This window comes from Athene cunicularia, unplaced genomic scaffold, assembly GCF_003259725.1.
Source record: "Athene cunicularia isolate RWA unplaced genomic scaffold, athCun1 BOjh375695_part1, whole genome shotgun sequence".
Lineage (NCBI taxonomy): Eukaryota > Metazoa > Chordata > Aves > Strigiformes > Strigidae > Athene > Athene cunicularia.
Window position 1 is genome coordinate 107,935 of NW_020799149.1, and position 626 is coordinate 108,560.

A 626-nucleotide genomic window follows, 5' to 3' on the forward strand; every position below is an offset into this window, starting at 1 on the left:
CACGTGCCCCTGCTCTCTGCTCAGACCCCCTCTGCCGCCGCTCCCACCTTGCGGCAGGCCCCGTGGGCTGCCAGGGAGGATGGAGAGCGCCGGTGACCTGCTGGCTCTCCTGGGGGAGCCACCCATCACATTGTTTGCCGCAAAGCTCCCCGCTGCCTGCCCGCCTCGCCCCGGTGCAACGGGTGGCAAAGGCTCCTTCATCCCACAGTTGCTTGGCGGGAGCTGTGATGTGCCAGATCCTGCGCCCCCCTCCCGCCGTCCCCTGGCTCCTGCCCGGCGATTCAGGAAAGCGAGACGGCGCGGGCTGTAATGTGACCCCCGCCACGCTGCGCCACAAAATCTCCTTTAGTAACCTGTGCGCCAGGACGGGCGAGCGCCGCGGCGTGAATACCAATGAAGCGGCGCTGGCAAAAAGTGCAGAGTAAAGGGTTTTTGATGGAAATGGCATTGCATGAGAAAGCGAGTGAGCCCGGAGCCTGCGCCTGCTCGCCAGCTGATGCCGCGCGCAGGGGCGCGCCGGGGCACACGCGTGTGTGCGCACACGCGGCCCGGGAGGTCGGGGGCTGCCCGTGACACTGCGGTGGGGTGCGGGGGTCGTGCTGCCCCGCCAAGGGCGGCGGAGCGGG